Raw genomic sequence first — 10,671 nt, 5'->3', positions numbered from 1 at the left:
TGGGGCTGGTCAGAAGCAGATTAGAGTGTAATATTGGGCATGGTCAGAAGCACAGCCCTGTAAAATGATTTCCCTTAAATCAATGTGGATTCTCTCTGAGTCATGAGCTAAACTAATGGAGGTAATAAACCTCGTCATTGGTCAAAGGGTGGATAACATGAGCCACGATCAAGGATTCCGTAGGACTGTGGTTATTTGGCTGAGGCTGTTTTAGTATTTATATTATGGACTATGGTTTAAAATATGTATTTGTGTAGATATTTCTGAATGTGTAGGCAGCATTATCCTGTACATCAGACATGTCTGAGCATCAGCATGCCTGGCTGGCCCTGGCTAATACCCTGGCCTGGGTTGGGTGGGTCAGGAGGCTGGTTGACCGGGCCAGCAGGAGGCTGTAAGATTAGTCTGGGTCTGACTGGCTCCATGGGGTCAGGACTGGAAGTCTGCCTGCTCAGTTAGGCTGGGGAAGGGAAGGGGTAGCGGGATCAGGGCTGGGAGAGTGCCTGGCTGTAAAGATGTAAGTCAGGGGTAAGGGGCCTGGTTCCAGAAGGGTGTAAGGCTGGGTCAGTGGTCTCAGTGACCTGGGGCAGGGGTTTAAGGTTAGCCTGGGGCTAGGGCTAGGGCAGTAGGCTGGAATGGGACTGGGGTAAGAGTAGAGGGGTTAGACTGGAACAGGGGTGGAAGTAGAGGGGTTAGGCTGGTACAGGGGTGGAAGTAGAGGGGTTAGGCTGGGACAGGGGTGGAAGTAGAGGGGTTAGGCTGGGACAGGGGTAGAAGTAGAGGGGTTTGGCCCTGTCCGGGGGTGGCCTCGGATGGGTCCACAGTGTCTCCTGACCCCTCCTGTCTCAGCCTCCAGTATTTATGCTGCAGTAGTTTATGTGTCGGGGGGCTAGGGTCAGTTTGTTATATCTGGAGTACCTCTCCTGTCCTATTCGGTGTCCTGTGTGAATCTAAGTGTGCGTTCTCTAATTCTCTCCTTCTCTCTTTCTTTCTCTCTCTCGGAGGACCTGAGCCCTAGGACCATGCCCCAGGATTACCTGACATGATGACTCCTTGCTGTCCCCAGTCCACCTGGCCATCCTGCTGCTCCAGTTTCAACTGTTCTGCCTTCTTATTATTCGAACATGCTGGTCATTTATGAACATTTGAACATCTTGGCCATGTTCTGTTATAATCTCCACCCGGCACAGCCAGAAGAGGACTGGCCACCCCACATATGCTCTCTCTAATTCTCTCTTTTTCTCTCTCTCTCGGAGGACCTGAGCCCTAGGACCATGCCCCAGGACTACCTGACATGATGACTCCTTGCTGTCCCCAGTCCATCTGACTGTGCTGCTGCTCCAGTTTCAACTGTTCTGCCTTATTATTACACGACCATGCTGGTAATTTATGAACATTTGAACATCTTGGCCATGTTCTGTTATAAAATCCACCCGGCACAGCCAGAAGAGGACTGGCCACCCCACATAGCCTGGTTCCTCTCTAGGTTTCTTTCTAGGTTTTGGCCTTTCTAGGGAGTTTTTCCTAGCCACCGTGCTTCTACACCTGCATTGCTTGCTGTTTGCGGTTTTAGGCTGGGTTTCTGTACAGCACTTTGAGATATCAGCTGATGTACGAAGGGCTATATAAATAAATTTGATTTGATTTGATTTGACAGAGGTGGAAGAAGAGGGGTTAGGCTGGGACAGAGGTGGAAGTAGAGGGGTTAGCCTAGGACAGAGGTGGAAGTAGAGGGGTTAGGCTAGGACAGAGGTGGAAGTAGAGGGGTTAGACTGGGACAGGGGTGGAGGTAGAGGGGTTAGGCTGGGACAGAGGTGGAAGAAGAGGGGTTAGACTGGGACAGGGGTGGAAGTAGAGGGGTTAGACTGGGACATGGATGGAAGTAGAGGGGTTAGACTGGGACAGGGGTGGAGGTAGAGGGGTTAGGCTGGGACAGAGGTGGAAGTAGAAGGGTTAGGCTAGGACAGAGGTGGAAGTAGAGGGGTTAGGCTGGGACAGGGGTAGAAGTAGAGGGGTTAGACTGGGACATGGGTAGAAGTAGAGGGGTTAGGCTGGGACAGGGGTGGAAGTAGAGGGGTTAGGCTGGGACAGGGGTAGAAGTAGAGGGGTTAGGCTGGGACAGGGGTAGATGTATAGGGGTTAGGCTGGTACAGGGGTGGAGGTAAAGGGTTTAGGCTGGGACAGAGGTGGAAGAAGAGGGGTTAGGCTGGGACAGAGGTGGAAGTAGAGGGGTTAGACTGGGACAGGGGTGGAGGTAGAGGGGTTAGGCTGGGACAGAGGTGGAAGAAGAGGATTTAGACTGGGACAGGGGTGGAAGTAGAGGGGTTAGACTGGGACAGGGGTAGAAGTAGAGGGGTTAGGCTGGGACAGGGGTGGAAGTAGAGGGGTTAGGCTGGGACAGGGGTGGAGGTAGAGGGGTTAGGCTGGGACAGGGGTGGAGGTAGAGGGGTTAGGCTGGGACAGAGGTCGAAGAAGAGGGGTTAGGCTGGGACAGAGGTGGAAGTAGAGGGGTTAGGCTAGGACAGAGGTGGAAGTAGAGGGGTTAGGCTAGGACAGAGGTGGAAGTAGAGGGGTTAGACTGGGACAGGGGTGGAGGTAGAGGGGTTAGGCTGGGACAGAGGTGGAAGAAGAGGGTTTAGACTGGGACAGGGGTGGAAGTAGAGGGGTTAGACTGGGACAGGGGTGGAAGTAGAGGGGTTAGACTGGGACAGGGGTGGAGGTAGAGGGGTTAGGCTAGGACAGAGGTGGAAGTAGAGGGGTTAGACTGGGACAGGGGTGGAGGTAGAGGGGTTAGGCTAGGACAGAGGTGGAAGTAGAGGGGTTAGACTGGGACAGGGGTGGAAGTAGAGGGGTTATGCTAGGACAGAGGTGGAAGTAGAGGGGTTAGACTGGGACATGGGTAGAAGTAGAGGGGTTAGGCTGGGACAGGGGTGGAAGTAGAGGGGTTAGGCTGGGACAGGGGTAGAAGTAGAGGGGTTAGGCTGGGACAGAGGTGGAAGAAGAGGGTTTAGACTGGGACAGGGGTGGAAGTAGAGGGGTTAGACTGGGACAGGGGTGGAAGTAGAGGGGTTAGACTGGGACAGGGGTGGAGGTAGAGGGGTTAGGCTAGGACAGAGGTGGAAGTAGAGGGTTTAGACTGGGACAGGGGTGGAAGTAGAGGGGTTATGCTAGGACAGAGGTGGAAGTAGAGGGGTTAGACTGGGACAGGGGTTGAAGTAGAGGGGTTAGACTGGGACAGAGGTGGAAGTAGAGGGGTTAGGCTAGGACAGAGGTGGAAGTAGAGGGGTTAAACTGGGACAGGGGTGGAGGTAGAGGGGTTAGGCTGGGACAGAGGTGGAAGAAGAGGGGTTAGACTGGGACAGGGGTGGAAGTAGAGGGGTTAGACTGGGACAGGGATGGAAGTAGAGGTGTTAGACTGGGACAGGGGTGGAGGTAGATGGGTTAGGCTGGGACAGAGGTGGAAGTAGAAGGGTTAGGCTAGGACAGAGGTGAAAGTAGAGGGGTTAGGCTGGGACAGGGGTAGAAGTAGAGGGGTTAGACTGGGACATGGATAGAAGTAGAGGGGTTAGGCTGGGACAGGGGTGGAAGTAGAGGGGTTAGGCTGGGACAGGGGTAGAAGTAGAGGGGTTAGGCTGGGACAGGGGTAGATGTATAGGGGTTAGGCTGGTACAGGGGTGGAAGTAGAGGGGTTAGACTGGGACAGGGGTAGAAGTAGAGGGGTTAGGCTGGGACAGGGGTGGAAGTAGAGGTGTTAGGCTGGGACAGGGGTGGAAGTAGAGGGGTTAGGCTGGGACAGGGGTAGAAGTAGAGGGGTTAGGCTGGGACAGAGGTGGAAGAAGAGGGTTTAGACTGGGACAGGGGTGGAAGTAGAGGGGTTAGACTGGGACAGGGGTGGAAGTAGAGGGGTTAGACTGGGACAGGGGTGGAGGTAGAGGGGTTAGGCTAGGACAGAGGTGGAAGTAGAGGGTTTAGACTGGGACAGGGGTGGAAGTAGAGGGGTTATGCTAGGACAGAGGTGGAAGTAGAGGGGTTAGACTGGGACAGGGGTTGAAGTAGAGGGGTTAGACTGGGACAGAGGTGGAAGTAGAGGGGTTAGGCTAGGACAGAGGTGGAAGTAGAGGGGTAAACTGGGACAGGGGTGGAGGTAGAGGGGTTAGGCTGGGACAGAGGTGGAAGAAGAGGGGTTAGACTGGGACAGGGGTGGAAGTAGAGGGGTTAGACTGGGACAGGGATGGAAGTAGAGGTGTTAGACTGGGACAGGGGTGGAGGTAGAGGGGTTAGGCTGGGACAGAGGTGGAAGTAGAAGGGTTAGGCTAGGACAGAGGTGAAAGTAGAGGGGTTAGGCTGGGACAGGGGTAGAAGTAGAGGGGTTAGACTGGGACATGGTTAGAAGTAGAGGGGTTAGGCTGGGACAGGGGTGGAAGTAGAGGGGTTAGGCTGGGACAGGGGTAGAAGTAGAGGGGTTAGGCTGGGACAGGGGTAGATGTATAGGGGTTAGGCTGGTACAGGGGTGGAAGTAGAGGGGTTAGACTGGGACAGGGGTAGAAGTAGAGGGGTTAGGCTGGGACAGGGGTGGAAGTAGAGGTGTTAGGCTGGGACAGGGGTGGAAGTAGAGGGGTTAGGCTGGGACAGGGGTGGAGGTAGAGGGGTTAGGCTGGGACAGGGGTGGAGGTAGAGGGGTTAGGCTGGGACAGAGGTGGAAGTATAGGGGTTAGGCTAGGACAGAGGTGGAAGTAGAGGGGTTAGGCTAGGACAGAGGTGGAAGTAGAGGGGTTAGACTGGGACAGGGGTGGAGGTAGAGGGGTTAGGCTGGGACAGAGGTGGAAGAAGAGGGTTTAGACTGGGACAGGGGTGGAAGTAGAGGGGTTAGACTGGGACAGGGGTAGAAGTAGAGGGGTTAGGCTGGGACAGGGGTGGAAGTAGAGGGGTTAGGCTGGGACAGGGGTGGAGGTAGAGGGGTTAGGCTGGGACAGGGGTGGAGGTAGAGGGATTAGGCTGGGACAGAGGTCGAAGATGAGGGGTTAGGCTGGGACAGAGGTGGAAGTAGAGGGGTTAGGCTAGGACAGAGGTGGAAGTAGAGGGGTTAGGCTAGGACAGAGGTGGAAGTAGAGGGGTTAGACTGGGACAGGGGTGGAGGTAGAGGGGTTAGGCTGGGACAGAAGTGGAAGAAGAGGGTTTAGACTGGGACAGGGGTGGAAGTAGAGGGGTTAAACTGGTACAGGGGTTGAAGTAGAGGGGTTAGACTAGGACAGGGGTGGAAGTAGAGGGGCTAGACTGGGACATGGATGGAAGTAGAGGGGTTAGACTGGGACAGGGGTGGAGGTAGAGGGGTTAGGCTGGGACAGAGGTGGAAGTAGAAGGGTTAGGCTAGGACAGAGGTGGAAGTAGAGGGGTTAGGCTGGGACAGGGGTAGAAGTAGAGGGGTTAGACTGGGACAGGGGTGGAAGTAGAGGGGTTAGGCTGGGACAGGGGTAGAAGTAGAGGGGTTAGGCTGGGACAGGGGTAGATGTATAGGGGTTAGGCTGGTACAGGGGTGGAGGTAAAGGGTTAAGGCTGGGACAGAGGTGGAAGAAGAGGGGTTAGGCTGGGACAGAGGTGGAAGTAGAGGGGTTAGACTGGGACAGGGGTGGAGGTAGAGGGGTTAGGCTGGGACAGAGGTGGAAGAAGAGGATTTAGACTGGGACAGGGGTGGAAGTAGAGGGGTTAGACTGGGACAGGGGTAGAAGTAGAGGGGTTAGGCTGGGACAGGGGTGGAAGTAGAGGGGTTAGGTTGGGACAGGGGTGGAGGTAGAGGGGTTAGGCTGGGACAGGGGTGGAGGTAGAGGGGTTAGGCTGGGACAGAGGTCGAAGAAGAGGGGTTAGGCTGGGACAGAGGTGGAAGTAGAGGGGTTAGGCTAGGACAGAGGTGGAAGTAGAGGGGTTAGGCTAGGACAGAGGTGGAAGTAGAGGGGTTAGACTGGGACAGGGGTGGAGGTAGAGGGGTTAGGCTGGGACAGAGGTGGAAGAAGAGGGTTTAGACCTGGACAGGGGTGGAAGTAGAGGGGTTAGACTGGGACAGGGGTGGAAGTAGAGGGGTTAGACTGGGACAGGGGTGGAGGTAGAGGGGTTAGGCTAGGACAGAGGTGGAAGTAGAGGGGTTAGACTGGGACAGGGGTGGAGGTAGAGGGGTTAGGCTAGGACAGAGGTGGAAGTAGAGGGGTTAGACTGGGACAGGGGTGGAAGTAGAGGGGTTATGCTAGGACAGAGGTGGAAGTAGAGGGGTTAGACTGGGACAGGGGTTGAAGTAGAGGGGTTAGACTGGGACAGAGGTGGAAGTAGAGGGGTTAGGCTAGGACAGAGGTGGAAGTAGAGGGGTTAAACTGGGACAGGGGTGGAGGTAGAGGGGTTAGGCTGGGACAGAGGTGGAAGAAGAGGGGTTAGACTGGGACAGGGGTGGAAGTAGAGGGGTTAGACTGGGACAGGGATGGAAGTAGAGGGGTTAGACTGGGACAGTGGTGGAGGTAGAGGGGTTAGGCTGGGACAGAGGTGGAAGTAGAAGGGTTAGGCTAGGACAGAGGTGAAAGTAGAGGGGTTAGGCTGGGACAGGGGTAGAAGTAGAGGGGTTAGACTGGGACATGGGTAGAAGTAGAGGGGTTAGGCTGGGACAGGGGTGGAAGTAGAGGGGTTAGGCTGGGACAGGTGTAGAAGTAGAGGGGTTAGGCTGGGACAGAGGTGGAAGAAGAGGGTTTAGACTGGGACAGGGGTGGAAGTAGAGGGGTTAGACTGGGACAGGGGTGGAAGTAGAGGGGTTAGACTGGGACAGGGGTGGAGGTAGAGGGGTTAGTCTAGGACAGAGGTGGAAGTAGAGGGGTTAGACTGGGACAGGGGTGGAGGTAGAGGGGTTATGCTAGGACAGAGGTGGAAGTAGAGGGTTTAGACTGGGACAGGGGTGGAAGTAGAGGGGTTATGCTAGGACAGAGGTGGAAGTAGAGGGGTTAGACTGGGACAGGGGTTGAAGTAGAGGGGTTAGACTGGGACAGAGGTGGAAGTAGAGGGGTTAGGCTAGGACAGAGGTGGAAGTAGAGGGGTTAAACTGGGACAGGGGTGGAGGTAGAGGGGTTAGGCTGGGACAGAGGTGGAAGAAGAGGGGTTAGACTGGGACAGGGGTGGAAGTAGAGGGGTTAGACTGGGACAGGGATGGAAGTAGAGGTGTTAGACTGGGACAGGGGTGGAGGTAGAGGGGTTAGGCTGGGACAGAGGTGGAAGTAGAATGGTTAGGCTAGGACAGAGGTGAAAGTAGAGGGGTTAGGCTGGGACAGGGGTAGAAGTAGAGGGGTTAGACTGGGACATGGGTAGAAGTAGAGGGGTTAGGCTGGGACAGGGGTGGAAGTAGAGGGGTTAGGCTGGGACAGGGGTAGAAGTAGAGGGGTTAGGCTGGGACAGGGGTAGATGTATAGGGGTTAGGCTGGTACAGGGGTGGAAGTAGAGGGGTTAGGCTGGGACAGAGGTGGAAGTATAGGGGTTAGGCTAGGACAGAGGTGGAAGTAGAGGGGTTAGGCTAGGACAGAGGTGGAAGTAGAGGGGTTAGACTGGGACAGGGGTGGAGGTAGAGGGGTTAGGCTGGGACAGAGGTGGTTGAAGAGGGTTTAGACTGGGACAGGGGTGGAAGTAGAGGGGTTAGACTGGGACAGGGGTAGAAGTAGAGGGGTTAGGCTGGGACAGGGGTGGAAGTAGAGGGGTTAGGCTGGGACAGGGGTGGAGGTAGAGGGGTTAGGCTGGGACAGGGGTGGAGGTAGAGGGATTAGGCTGGGACAGAGGTGGAAGAAGAGGGGTTAGGCTGGGACAGAGGTGGAAGTAGAGGGGTTAGGCTAGGACAGAGGTGGAAGTAGAGGGGTTAGGCTAGGACAGAGGTGGAAGTAGAGGGGTTAGACTGGGACAGGGGTGGAGGTAGAGGGGTTAGGCTGGGACAGAGGTGGTTGAAGAGGGTTTAGACTGGGACAGGGGTGGAAGTAGAGGGGTTAGACTGGGACAGGGGTAGAAGTAGAGGGGTTAGGCTGGGACAGGGGTGGAAGTAGAGGGGTTAGGCTGGGACAGGGGGGGAGGTAGAGGGGTTAGGCTGGGACAGGGGTGGAGGTAGAGGGATTAGGCTGGGACAGAGGTCGAAGAAGAGGGGTTAGGCTGGGACAGAGGTGGAAGTAGAGGGGTTAGGCTAGGACAGAGGTGGAAGTAGAGGGGTTAGGCTAGGACAGAGGTGGAAGTAGAGGGGTTAGACTGGGACAGGGGTGGAGGTAGAGGGGTTAGGCTGGGACAGAAGTGGAAGAAGAGGGTTTAGACTGGGACAGGGGTGGAAGTAGAGGGGTTAAACTGGGACAGGGGTTGAAGTAGAGGGGTTAGACTAGGACAGGGGTGGAAGTAGAGGGGTTAGGCTAGGACAGAGGTGGAAGTAGGAGGGTCAGGCTGGAGGTTTGCCTCGGGGCCTCTGGGCTCCATGGGGTCAGGCTTCCTTTAGTCATACCCTCCCTCTTCACAGATTTAAATCAACATGACTTCAACTAGTTAGCATAACAGCACCTGTAGCCTCGGCACTACAGCAGACACTGCTCTATACTGAAAACACTGATGTGACAATACAGCATTAGTCACGGTTATACAGTAGGGAGAACGGCTAAGGAGCTGCTCTGTTGGCTGTCTGTCCATGTTGGTCTGAGTCTGACTACAGCGCTGCTTTCCAGGTTTACATTTGCTCTCGTTATAGAAAATCAACATTTCAGTAAGTCAACACTTCACTTTAAGGCAGTTGAAACAGAATGCTGTGAATTAGGTGACTTTAATGTGTGTCGTTTGGCGATCCAGTCAGGTAAGCTGTTCACAAGAACATGTGAGTGAAGTGCAGTCTAAGTTTTACTGGGCTTTGTAGTAGCATACAGATGTAGGATAGTATGGATGTAGCCTATAGGACAGAAGTTCTGCAGAGAAACCAAACCAGCCTTTCATTGTTTAGGACATAAATATTGATCTAATTGAACACATTTAAGAGAGAATTATCTACCAAAATCCTTTTTAACATGCAAGGGATTCCAGCTCTATGTGAGGCCTTGGAATTGTGGACATTTAAACAAAGAATTATGACATTTGAGAAAATGGGAAACAATGATTTCCCAGAGGCTTAAACAGAGACTGTCCTTAGTGAAACATTGAGAGGAAGAACAGAATGACAACAGAGCAACACTGACAGAGCTACAGAGAGGGTCAAGTCAAGTACCTCTAGTCTATTGACCTAGTAATTCACTATTCATTGTTGTGGATGTATTATAGCTGATGACCGTCAGATAGACAGTATGGACAGTTCCATTCCATCTTTGTTCTCTGACATAACTAACACCACAAATTGGTTTCATTGGATCTGACTTTTTATTTAATGGCCATACTGAATTGATTGAATGATTCTTCATAACAACGTATTCTGCCTTTATTGTGATAGCAGTAATATAGTAACAATACAGTAATAACAGTAATTGGGGCAGACACCATGTGTCCATGTGTCCCAGTCCCGGTCCCAGCTAGAGTCCAGATGGAGCTGAGCTGCTGACATAGCTGATGACTCCACATGGTCGTCATTACACCAGGAACAACAGGAAGTCTCACAGAAAGATATTTTGGAAACACCAGCCAGACAATCACAGATATTGAGAACAAAGGCATTGCATCGCAGTGCTAGCTGTGCCTCTAGAGATTCTGGGTTTGAGTCCAGGCTCTGTCGCAGCCGACCGTGACCGGGAGACCAATGGGGTGGTGCACAATTGGCCCAGCATCGTCCAGGTTAGGGGAAGGTTTGGTTGGCAGGGATGACCTTGTCCCAGTGCATACTAGTGACTCCTATGGTGGGCCGGGCACAGTGCAGGCTGACATGGTTGTCAGGTGCACAGTGTTTCCTCTGACACATTGGTGTGGCAGGATTCTGGGTTAAGTGGGCATTGTGTCAAGAAGCAGTGCGGTTTGGTTGGGTTGTGTTTTGGAGGACGCACAGCTCTCGACCTTTGCCTCTCCCGAGTCCGTATGGAAGCTGCAGAGATGAGACAAGACTGTAACTACCAATTGAGGAGAAAAAGGGATTATAATAATAATTCTTATTTCTTATTTCTGAACCATTTCTGAGCCATTATTATTGTGGTCATGTTGCATTGATATACATGTATACTTAGCGCTATCACTAGGGAGAGGCATTCAAAGTGTTACTGCTGCAGGCACGTGGCTCTCTTTGTCTTATGTTGCACTGTGACCATTGAGAGAAGCCCAGTGAAAAGAACAGAGACGCTAGCTCTCTGTCTCCTTATTTTTATCCTGCTTACGGTTTGTACTCATGGTTACGTTTTCGAAATCTAGAGCTAAAATGTTTAACTAAACAATGTTGAGTTTTCATTTTCATGTATAATTTTGGAATATGAGTGCGATTTTCCCATTTACATAACAGTAGTTAAGCTAAGTAGCTAGTTAGGTCACTTTGGTATGCAAGTCAATGAGAACAAGATAGCGTTTGGATAATTTATTATTTCCACTATAAATATTTTGGCTATTAAATGGTTTTATATTTACAAACGAGGGCTTATATTGAGCGGATTTAAATGTGTACATATGAACCGTGCTAATGATACGCATTTTAGAAAGATTACTTTTTATGAAATTTGTATCCAA

The sequence above is a fragment of the Oncorhynchus kisutch genome, linkage group LG2, assembly GCF_002021735.2.
Source record: "Oncorhynchus kisutch isolate 150728-3 linkage group LG2, Okis_V2, whole genome shotgun sequence".
In the NCBI taxonomy this organism is placed as follows: Eukaryota; Metazoa; Chordata; class Actinopteri; order Salmoniformes; family Salmonidae; genus Oncorhynchus; species Oncorhynchus kisutch.
This window is presented reverse-complemented; position numbering follows the sequence as displayed.